General features: G+C 37.9%; 1 long non-coding RNA gene and 1 pseudogene across 1 annotated transcript; both read right to left on the bottom strand.

The window, feature by feature from the left end:
• Nucleotides 1-184: 184 nt before the first annotated feature.
• On the bottom strand, nt 185-5,636 carry LOC110039653 (uncharacterized). Its single transcript, XR_016203409.1, has 4 exons — nt 5,403-5,636; nt 5,244-5,316; nt 4,166-4,238; nt 185-440 (listed from the first exon to the last, which is right to left on the bottom strand). It is a non-coding gene; the product is annotated as an uncharacterized LOC110039653 (long non-coding RNA).
• Nucleotides 5,637-10,282: 4,646 nt separating this feature from the next.
• LOC149099962 (uncharacterized) lies at nt 10,283-11,270 on the bottom strand (annotated as a pseudogene).
• Between the last annotated feature and the right edge of the window lie 496 nt (nt 11,271-11,766).

Below are 11,766 nucleotides of genomic sequence, written 5' to 3' on the forward strand. Positions count from 1 at the left end.
ATCTCGGTCAATTTGCAGCAGAAACCATTGAAACTTGGTAGGCTATTAGTTCTACATGCAACACACCTACGACTATAATAATTTCAGTTCCCATAGCAACCCACACTTTTCCAGTCCCCTCCAACGTGATTTCAATATTTTAGTGATTTTTTAGTTCGAAAAACGTTTTTTCTGTTTCGAATAATTTGGACAGCTTTCCGTCGCGAGTTGGTTTCTAATTTTCAAGGTAAGCTTAAGTTATTATCCATTTCTCAGTCACTATGTCGTTTTCCTCCTTTCTTCGAAAGTTAACTACACAGCCCTCGAGAATTTAAGCTTACCTACCGAGAAATGCCTTGCTATGCCTCCTTGTTATTTCATTCAGGTGTTGCTAACCGAGTTTCCTCGGCGACAGGAGTTGCTTTGGTCCCGCAAGCCACTGAAATTTTCTTAAGCCATGGCTATAAATAGTCATATTGGGATGTGATTTCAGTCGAATTGCTGAACTTACTGGAGCTGTTTGTTATCGTATTAAATGGAAAGATCAATCTGCGAATAACTGATTGTCTACCTCATCACATGTTCAACGGGGATGCTGGAATTTTGTGCTTGCGACTTTTATTTAACTGTGTTTTGCTTGCCAACATCGCAACAAATTAAGCTTATGTACACTATGAAAAACTGGAATCAAATGATGTTTTGGTTTACACAAATGATGTTCTCCTACTACATGACAAACTGAATGATGTGGAGGAAATTCCAGGCCCTGCAATATTTGATATGATTGGTCCAACGATCACTGTGTCTGTAGACTACAAATCAAGGAAATGCAACACTCTTTGGTGAAGATACTGGAAAGCAATGTGTTGAATTGTCTCATCAAATAGAATATATTAATTTGCAAATTTATTTCACTCTGAATTTAATTATTGGAAATAACCTATATAGCTCTTCAAGATATTCTGTACGAGCAAATGACTCTTTGCTGTAGACTGATACACGTAGCTAGCTGACTTACATCCAGGGGGTCTATGACATTTCCAGACTGCACACTTTTTATTCATTATCGGCATCCTCATTTCCACTACCGAGAGCTAACCGTAAACAGGCTAACCTGAGCATTATTTAGGCTAGCCTGAGTGTTATTTAGGCTATGCAGAGTGATTTTTAGGCTAACCAGGCTACTATTTAGGCCTGAATGTAGTTTTTAGTTTGTAAATGTCATACACTGCATTCCATGTTTGTTATCAATTTTTGATAGATGTATACATGTACAATACAATACAATACAATACAATACCTTGCAATGCTCTATTCCCTCTATGAGATGTGCCTGCAGGGAATCATGGTAGTTGTATTTATAAAAACAAATATCCAATCCAAGATGATTAAAACAACTACCATCATGTCTCCCTACAGGTGCATCTCATGGAGGGAATGGCTATTATGGCATACCATGCAATGCAATACAGCACATATATCTTAATAGATGTTTTGATGTACAAAGCATTACTCTATATTATTATGAGTCAATGTGCTGTATTTTGATGAGCAAGACAATACACAAACAACGAATAAAATTATACTTCGATACTGCACATGAAATTGTGTAATAAGTGATTTATTTCCCAAATGTTGTAGTCAATATTTAGTTATCAGCGAAAGAGAGAAAGTGCGACAGTTTTGCATGTCTTGCACAGACCTGACAAGTAGGAAAATAACTTGTTATACAATTTTGCTGTATATTTGTACCCTTTCACTTGTTTTTTGAACTATTATTACTGCAGTTCAATAATTATGTGAGTTATAAACAGATCCAGTGAAACAAAGCAGCACTGAGTTTCACACATAATGTAAAATGCAAATTCAAACTTAACAGTGCTGACATTTACCTTCAGATACAAAAGCAGACAAAATACCAACATTTTGATCTGCACCTATAAAGAAGTAACTAATGCACAGAAAAGTTGAGGACAGTTGCTTTGGAAACATGCTCTTACACTTAAAGTTGACACTGAACAATTTTGACACTAACAACGACGCAAGACATCTGCACCATGCCATGTCAGATGTGAGCACAAGAATCTAGTAAACCAAAGTCAGGCAAACTAGCTGGGCAATGGGAAATGGAGCACTCTGTTCTCCATTGTTATTTCTTTTTTCATACAAGTATTTAACTTTGTATCAACGTCTCATCGATATTTTTTATGTGAGGAGTTGAGCTAATTCACAGAATTCTTTGTGCAACTATTGTATTCTGACAACCACTTGAAGATTTTGATTCAGTTAATTATTAGAAACACTCTTCTGTCCAGAAGACACTCTACAAACAACTACCCATTGATCAACATGCAACCTTACAACAAGCTATCGTAAGAAGTATACAAAATGTACAGTGATTAGCGTTGTTGCTTCCTTTTTATTCCACGTACAGTTACATTTTAATAAAAGAACCTTGTAAATTCTCCATGCAAATTGATTGTTGTTCAACATGTCTATATTCCCTTTACAGCCATAGTAAAAACTTAATATCAGAACTTCAGTGTAATTCAAGGCCATTAAGTCATCGACTTGGGGCTAACGTTCTCAGTTACAGACTTTTATATAGTAGGCTTAGCAATTCCAGGAAACCATCTTGATATTTCATGAACAAGTTAATTTGACATTTGTCGGTAAACTTCTGTCAATAACATTTCCTGCTTAAAACTTATCATTTCTTCCACTACTCCATGGACGGCTCTCCCCTTAAAGTGTCCGTCTCTGATTATGGCTCCAGTTAGCTGAAAACGCATTAAACACGCGTATGCATTGCGGACCTATTTTTTAACACGACTTCACCCTTATAGTGCAAGTACTGTATTTATTCAATTAAACGCCGAGGCGTATGATAAATTTATCGTGATTCGAGTGCGGCGTTTATTCGATGGTGGCGTTTATAAGAGGGCGGCGTGTATTTAAAATCCAATTCATTTATTGCAAACAATAGTATGGTAACTGAAAATTTGAATTTTAAAAAACAGAAACACGTTTAAGTGCTTGTCTGGAAAGTCATTTTCTATATCGTTCTCAATTTCACAATTTGAATGTTAATACTATTGCAATACATAAAGTGAATAAAGCTCACTCAATTTCAATGTCACTTTCCTCTTCATGAGCCAGTTAACCACTCCGCTTTGACAACGAGACTGTGCATTGCAAGAATTCTGGAGATTAGGGAGCTTAGTGAAAGAGCATTGAAGTATACTATCTTCGAACTAAAAAAAAACATTGTTATCTCCAAACCTTTATTAAGCTATTCTGTCAACTACCGTATATTATTCGCGTGTTTTGATTATATTCCTTTGAGCTTCGAATGTACTGCTCTTAAACATACAATCAAGGAAAAAATTTTTTTTCTCAAACTGGAATATTACCGCATTTGCTTTTTTTGAGTCTATTTTTGCAATAAACGCCGCATCATGATGCCTTTATTCGAGGGCGGCGTTTATTCCAATAAATACGGTATTTTAACATCAAATGACTATCAGCTACGTCAATTCGTGACACATCCTGTCTAGTTCCCCTTGTTCTCCTTTACCCACCCTGCTAAGAAGAAAAAGAGAGCTTCCTCGCGAATATCACAAAAACCCGTACAACAGCGAAAGTCTATCAGAGTTACTGATCTCGTTCAGACATTTTCTTTTTCACATTTGACTACTTTCCAGGACAACGAGCAATTCTCAGTCACCAGCGCAGCAAGTAACGTAATCAACAAAATACACATTAACACCGCTAAAAGTCGGATACGACATAGCTCCACTAAGATCACCTAACTTGCCTCCTTTCCCTTTGAAAAACACACAGTCGCCCTTAGAAAAATGAATACGAAGCAATTGAATATTCGGGTATAAAGTTGAGGCCGCGCCAGAAAGCACGTTTTATACGGGAAGTTGAATGACCTTCAATAAACTTCAGTGATATCAAGTGACCAGTGTGTCGCAATTTCTGGATATTTTATACATATGATTGAGTAACGTTCAGAAAAAACACATACAACAGCAGCATTTTTAAATATCAAGCAAAATTTGAATACTTCATTCCCCGCGAAAAACCAGATCTAAAACACAGACGAATGTATATGGATTCGAAATGCGTCAACAAAGATTATGCATTATTATGTATCGAATATTATGTATCGAATACGTACCTCAGCTCAGACCTTCACTTCAGCTGATCAGACAGAAAACCATGATTCAGATGATCTCAGATGACTTGTTAGCCTATGGAGAACAGATTACAGCAATTACTACACGAGTCGTTGAGAAACATTGGAAAAGTTTGAGTTTCTGAATCGACTAGAACCTTCCAGTGTATGGAAAATGACTGAAAACGAAACCAAAAGTTGAATTACAAATGATCAAAAAGGGGTTTTTCCCTCATTCCATGAAAGATTAGCGCTCTGGCTCATGACCTCATAATATTAATCTGGCTTGTACACGCGATCAACAGTGTAAGAGAAAGGATTCGAAAAGTCGCCTGTGTGTTAATTACTTGATTAATTGGTATTTTTGGTTAGTTTTTCATTTTTGATTACGAATACAACTTTATGGCGCAAGTATTTAAACACCAAATGACTATCAGCTATATCAATCCTTGACAGATCCTGTCTAGTTCTCCTTGCTCTCCCTTACCCCACCCTGCTCAGAGGAGCTGTAAGGAGAGTTTTCTCGCAGGCTACTTCTCAAATATCACAAAAACAGTCCACCATTTCGTTCAGGCTCTTTCTTTTTCGCACTTGATTACTTTTAAGGATATATCGTGACAATTAGCAATTCTCAGTCACCAGCGAGTAACGTCATCAACAAAATACACATTAACACCGCTCAAAGTCGAATACGCCACAAAGCTCCATCATTAGCTAGATCACCTGACTTGCCTCCTTTCCCTTTGAAAAACACACTGTCGCCCTTTGAAAAATGAATACGAAACAATTGAATATTCGGGTATAAAGTTGAGGTCGGAAAGCACGTTTGGTACGGAAAGTTGAATGACCTTCAATAAACTTCAGTGATATCAAGTGATCAGTGTCGCCAATTTCTGGATGTCTTATGCATATGATTGACTAACGTTGAGAAAAAACACATACAACAGCAGCATTTTTAAGTATTAAGCAAAATTTGAATACTTCATTCCCCACGAGAAACCAGATCTAAAATACAGACAATGCGTATGGATTCAAAATGCGTCAACAAAGATTATGCATCTATTATGTATCGAATACGTACCTCAGCTCAGACCTTCACTTTAGCTGATCAGACAGAAAGCTATGATTCAGATGGTCTCAGATAACTTGCTAGCCTATGGAGAACAGATTACAGCAATTACTACACGAGTCGTTGAGAAACATTGGAAAAGTCTGAGTTTCTGAATCGACTAGACCTTACCGCGTATAGAAAATGATTGAAAGCGAAACTAAAAGTTGAATTACAAATAAACAGCAAGGGGTTTTTCCCTCATTCCATGAAAGATCAGCGCTCTGGCTCATGACCTCATAATATTAATCTGGCTTGTACACGTGATCAGTAGTGTAAGAGAAAGGATTCGAAAAGTCGTCTGTGTGCTAATTACTTGATTACTTGGTATTTCTTGTTAGTTTTTCATCTTTGATTACGAATACAACTTTATGGCGCAAGTATTTAAACAACAAATGACTATCAGCTATGTCAATCCTTGACAGATTCTGTCTAGTTCTCCTTGCTCTCCCTTACCCCACCCTGCTCAGAAGAGCTCAGAAGACAGCTTCCTTGCAGGCTTCCTCGCAAATATCACAGAAACCCCTACAACAACGAAAGTCTATCACAGTTTTCTGTTTTCGTTCGGGCTCTTTCTTTTTCACACTTTATTACTTTTCAGGATATATTGTGACAATTAGCAGTTCTCAGTCACCAGCGAGTAACGTCATCAACAAAATACACATAAACGCCGCTAAAAGTCGAATACACGACATAGCTCCACTAAGATCACCTAACTTGCCTCCTTCCCCTTTAAAATACAGACATTCGCCTTTTGAAACTTAACTAAAGTAATAAGCAGTTGAATATTCGGAAATAAAGTTGAGTTGATATGGGAAGTTGAATGACCTTCAATGAACTTCAGTAATATTCAGTGGTTGCTTCTGGACAGTTTTGGACATTAAATCAATATGACCGAGTACAGTGTAGGACAAAATGTATACGACAGTAGCATTTTTTACTATTAAACAAAATGCGAATGGTTCATTTTTTACGAGAGACCAAATCTAAAATGCAGACAGTACATATGGATTCAAAATTCGTCAACAAAGATTAAACATATGTCGTATCGAATACTTACCTCAGACCTTCACCTCAGCTGATGAGACGGAAAACTGTGATTCAGATGGCCGGTAGCCTATGGAGAAAAGTTTACAACAATTAAATTTAAAATATTTGAACAGTTGGAGTTTCTGAATAGAAGAACTTCTGCATGCGTACCTTACCTTACCGCGTGTTGAAACACAACTGGAAGTTGAATAACGAATTAAATCAAGAGAGGGGGATTCCCTCATTTCATGCATAACTGGACTATAAATGATTTCTCGACTTTCGTGCAGCACGTTGATTATGCTTAAGTTTACATTTCGACAGAGTTTTTAAGTATGAGAGCTAAGCAGTTTCTTTTCATTAAAAAATTAAAGCATTTAAATACGAACAGTTTATTCCCCACCCAGAAACCAGATCTAAAATACAAACAATACATATGGATTCAAAATTTGTCAACCAAGATCAAACATGTGTCGTATTGAATAGCTACCTGAGACCTTCGCCTCAGCTGATCAGACAGAAAACTATGATTCAGATGACTCGGTAGCCTGTGGAGAAAACTTTACAGCAATTACTGCCTGGTTAGTTGAGAAGTATTGGAAAAGTCTGAGCTTCTGAAATGCGAAACTTCTGCACAACTAACCTCAGGTGCATTGTAAAACAACTGAATGTAAAATCGAAATATGATTTACAAAAGTTACAATAAAATAGGGGTTTCCCTCATACCATACAAAATAGATTAGTGCACTAGTATGGCTCGTGTTCTCATAATATTAATCTGACTTGTACACGCGATCAATAATGTAGGAGAAAGGGAGAAAAGGCGCCTATGTGTTACTTGGTTGATTACTTTCTTTGCACTTGTATGTATTTTTAGTCAGTTTGTCATCTTTGATTAGGCCGAATCCAACCTTATTTTCACACTATCTGAACACCAAATGACTGGCAACTTTGTCAATCCGTGACACGTGCTGTCTAGTTCTCCCTGTTCTCCTTTCCCCACCCTGCTAAGAAGAGCTGTAAAGACAGCTTCCTTGCAGGCTACCTAGCGAATATCATTGGCTCCCGGTATCACGCTTTTAGGGTTATTGTTTCTGTTTTTTGTTTTGTTGTTCTCTTAGTCAATCATGATTAGTTTCCGAGAAGTATGTGGCTTGTCTCGGGGAGACTGAAATTAGAGATTACAAAACGAGCGCTCGTTGGATATCAGATATAATCATCTGATATCCAACAAGCGCTAGTAGAATAATTGTTTTATTAAAAACGCCCCCAAAATATAGGAAACTAAACTAAAATTAAAATATACACGTACCGTGTACACCTAGCATAATCGTAGAGCATGGTATAATGGTTCTTGGTATATAAACACCAGTAAAATACTACGATTTTTCCTTTTACTAAGAAATCATATCTTCATCCCTCGCAAGAGGTGGCGAATGGTCCTTCAAAAACCATGGGTCTCGCAAAAGTTTCGCCGAATTTCACGGGTCTCGCAGTCTCGTTTTTTAGCGGTTATGTGCGTCTCGCAGTCTCGATTTTTCTCCCAAAGCTGTCTCGCAGTCTCAATTTTTTTCAAGGCTAAGAAAGTCACGAAGTACCGATGTGTTTGTTTTGTTTTTTTTTAATGATGAAGTTAAATAACTTCACAACATCTTAGAAACTGAACGTCTTAAGTTCGCATTTAAAACACTTTAAAGTCTCGGTCTCGCAATTGAAGAAATCAAAACGTCTCGGGCTCGCAAAGAAAAACGCTAATCTCGTCGTCTCGCATTTACCATTCGCCACCCCTCTCGCAGTGAAGATACTATGTTTATCTTCGACACTGTGAAGATATCATTCCCTTTTGATACCATTTCTCTTTTGTCCCTTTAACTACACTTAAATTTGTTGATGTATGATCGAAACATCTTCGGATCTTCTTCGGTCGTCTTCGGCAATCGTCGGCAAGCTTTGGTGATCTTCGTAAAATGTTCGAAAGCGTTCGTCTGGCCTTCGGAACAATTTTGGAAAATCTTCGAAAATCTTCGGAAAGTGGTCGGAAATCTTCGGAAAATCGTCAGAAACGTCGTTATTAGTATGTTTTATAATAAACAGAATATTACAGGCCCGCTTGTGGATACGAATTTTATCTACTCGTGTTGAGCTCAATATCTCACTCGTTTGCTGCGCTCATTCGTGAGTATCGAGTTGAACACTCGAAGAAAAAATTCGTATTCACGCGCGGGCATGTAATATTCCCTGTGTAACCCATGATGGCTCAGCCAATGAAACTCTCGAATTGCATTATATCCCCAATGATCCAGTTGTTAATCATTACAGTTTTCCCAGAATTTGAGGTTTAAACTGGTGAAAAGAAATCGTGTAAATCTATAGTTACAAAAGCAATGTTAATTTCTTTACTTATAATTTTTTGTCTTATGTCAGGCTATGTTAAACGGAGAAAAAGACTTTTTTTTTCCCGTTCTACTTAAGGTTTTTGCATCGTGTTTCTTCGGCATTTTTTTAATCTTCTATGTAGAGGTATTGTTGATCTGTAATCCATTTCTACATGTTCCTTCGGTTTACTTTATTTTTACGGTCTTTTATCGGTTACCCGCTTCCTGGTTCACTGCTTCTAGAACAATAGTTTCAAAGCAATATATGGGACTACACACATGAGAGCTAGCGCTCCATCTCAAACAAAAGGCTAGGAAATAGGGTGCGTGAATATTCACATCATTTCAGATTTTTTTGTCTTGCATTTTTCTGATTACAAACGTCTTCTTTCTTTTAATGAGCTCGTGGACTCTCGTTGCCACCTATATCTTTATTTGGACAGGTCTAGTTCTCTAACGTCATCAATATTTGAAGTGTAGACTTTTATTGTGCTGGTTTTCTTGCGAGATAACCGAATCATTCCCATAATGCAAATTGCTGATAAAAACTGCTAAAGATAGACCTGCCATGAGGGTGACACCTAAAACAGATACAAAAGTTGTTTTTCTTGCTCAAAATACTAGTTTTGACTAATGCTGTTAATTAGGATCAAGTAGGTAAAAGGATAGTAAATTGCACTGCGTCGCGTTAATTTCCGACCGCAAAGGAAACCAATCAATTTTGTCTCGGATCAGAGAGTGTGTTTGCACTCTACTTCATTTAAAGGGTTCTTCTTTGCTATTTCTCGGCCAAAAAAGGAGGCCTACTCTGGGACCTTAAGTCGCCGTAACTTAAGGCGACTTTGGGCGATTTAAGGCGACTTTAGGCGACTTAAGCAAAATTGGCAGAAAAAACATTGCGACTTTAGGCGATTTAAGGCGATTTTAGGCGACTTAAGGCGACTTCAGGCGATTTAAGGCGACTTCAGGTGACCTGGCGAGTACTTTATTTCACTCGAGTGCTATAAATTCAAACTTAGCAACAGTCTCTCCATATATCTATTGCAATAAACCAATATTGTACCAATACTGGTACATAATTAAGTCACCACAGTCTCAAATATCCAGGGCTGGGTTGTTCAAAGCCTGATTAAACTAACCCAGCATTCGAACAACCCGGGCCAGATTTCAAACCATTAAAAAAAATACTATTAAAGAAAGGATTACGACAACACTGAACAGTTACAACTATAAGAATAATAATAACAATAGACGCCAGCAAGGTAGCATGAATATTAGTGAAGATATCACAATGAAAAAATCAAACAAAACTAATAAAAATATATTCATATTAAATTTAAGATATCTTGATTTAATTTGAAGTGCTTGTATTTTTTCCATCAATTATTCAAACAACAGGGAAATTTAAATTAATTTAGCTCCTTTACATGCATTTATTTTACAATGCTTCCCGAATTATAAAAATGGTTATCTTGGTAGACTTATCTGCCATTTTTGGCATCTCCACTGTCAATTTCAGTCCTTTTCAGGGACCCAATCGACTTGATACTCTCTTGCCTCAGTCATGTAACACTCCAAATTCACTCGAGCTCGATGTGTACACTCTAAAAGCACATGGTTTAATTCTCACACACTTCATGTGAGTCACACTAAATATTTCATCTAACAACTACTTCGTGTAAGTCGCACAGGATATAACATCTCCCCCTTTTTTGCAGTTGTCTACACAGTCCACATACAATAAAATAATAACACAGGATGGCAAAATCCAATTCAATGTTCCAGAGTCTTTGAATCAATCAGAACCAAAGTCTTGAGACTTAATGTGACTAATTAATGTTTAAAACTAGTGGGTTAGTAGGTTAGTATGCTCATAACAAAAATATCAAAGTTTATCTAATTAATACTGCAGTTCAACTCAATTGCATATTCTAAATGCTTCTGGTGTCCGATCAAAATTAATGTAAACATGTCACGTGACGTAATCAGTCAAATAAGCAGGTCGACGTCGCTCTCGTCTAGGCCTAGATGACTGTACTCTGGGAGTAGGAGAGCTGGAAGTAGAACCTTCTTCTGTCTGAACTGTAGGAAGCTCTTCCAACTGTTGGTTGGCATGCCCTAATGATCCGTTTGCAACAGTCTCTTCAGCAGAATCACTTTGTTCAGGGATGGCTTGGACTGGACTGCTGGACTGGACTGTGCTCGGATTGCCAGAATTCATAAGTAGTGTCTCTCTCCAATCCTCACTATCTTCCCCTTTGGCACCTTCCTCATGCATGATAGCATTAGCCAATTTAAACTGGCTTGAATCTCGGGATCTCACGACCATCTGTAACTCGCCTTGCCATGATCGTCGAACCACTAATTCTGATAACTGTGTAGAAGATAGGCTCATAGGCGGTCGACCATTTATTCACCTTCTTTTGTCTAAGTAGGACATAGTCTCCCACACAGAAGTTGTGTTCTTTGATATTCACGCCATCGCGTCTCATCTTCTCTTTATATACTCGGTCTTCTCATCGATCAGCTCATCCTGCTCACTTTTTTCTCTTGGTACTGTGTGATCAAGTTTGGTCCTAATAGGCCTATTCGACATAGCTTGCTATGGAGTAACCCCAGTGGCAGGGTGAGGTGTGTCCCTATATGCCATCAACATATCACAGACAACCATATTCCTGTCAAGTCCAGTTTTTCCTTGGAGATGGGCAATTTGTTCCGTCTTGTTTAACACTTGCATAAACCGTTCCACCTGGCCGTTGGCTCGGGGTGTTCTGGTGTCACACGATGATGATCAAAGCCCTCTTCTTTTGCAAAGGTTGCAAACTCTTTCGAATTAAATGGCGGACCATTGTCAGACTGCACTCGTTTGGGTACACCGTGATGAGCAAACATTTTCTTCAACTTCTCTTTAGTCGGCTTCACTGCTGTTGAGGACACCACCTCTACTTCCGGGTATCGGGTTCTTTGATCAATTGCTACCAAGTTGTAATGATCGTCTGGGTAAGGTCCTCCGAAATCGATTGAAATCTCTCCCCAAGGTTCCTTCGGGATCACCGATGGTTTGATAGGTTCTTGTCTGCGATCTTTGGTAG

The sequence above is a fragment of the Orbicella faveolata genome, unplaced genomic scaffold (assembly GCF_042242905.1).
Source record: "Orbicella faveolata isolate gen_17 unplaced genomic scaffold, um_ofav_v1 contig_41, whole genome shotgun sequence".
NCBI lineage: Eukaryota > Metazoa > Cnidaria > Anthozoa > Scleractinia > Merulinidae > Orbicella > Orbicella faveolata.